The 366-nt window shown below is 50.3% G+C and overlaps 1 protein-coding gene across 1 annotated transcript in view; it reads left to right on the plus strand.

Moving 5' to 3' along the window:
• Positions 1-33: 33 nt before the first annotated feature.
• plekhf2 (pleckstrin homology domain containing, family F (with FYVE domain) member 2) overlaps positions 34-366 on the plus strand; it is a 25,638-nt gene continuing 25,305 nt past the window's right edge. Inside the window, exon 1 of the mRNA XM_068729915.1 lies at positions 34-197. The gene's annotated coding sequence lies outside the window, so the exon portion shown is untranslated. The remainder of the gene's footprint in view (positions 198-366) is intronic.

Below are 366 nucleotides of genomic sequence, written 5' to 3' on the forward strand. Positions count from 1 at the left end.
AGCGCTGTGCTCCGCTGCCATGTTGTTGTCGTATTTTGGGACTCAGCGGACGGTCGGAGTTTCCAGCTTTCGGTCGCTTGTCTGCGGACTCAGCGGGTCTCTGATGCGGACTCTGAAGCGCTGCTTTGCGGGACTTTATCTGGAACACAACCGAGCTTCAAGTCGCTGACTTAAGTTGCCACGAGAGGAGCCGTCGGGTTCGTAGTTCTACTTCTAATCTAAAAAGTTACACTCGATGCTAACGACTTGCTCAAAGCTAACACTCCGTGTTTTCTCCGTGTGCTACTTTTTCTCATTCATGCTAACGGCTAACTAGCTGGTTAGAGCTAGCGCAGTTAGCACATCTCTTCTTTTAGTCTTCCACCA

This window comes from Cebidichthys violaceus, unplaced genomic scaffold (genome assembly GCF_023349555.1).
Source record: "Cebidichthys violaceus isolate CVI_PGR_0920_01 unplaced genomic scaffold, fCebVio1.0.p SCAF_48, whole genome shotgun sequence".
Taxonomy (NCBI): Eukaryota; Metazoa; Chordata; class Actinopteri; order Perciformes; family Stichaeidae; genus Cebidichthys; species Cebidichthys violaceus.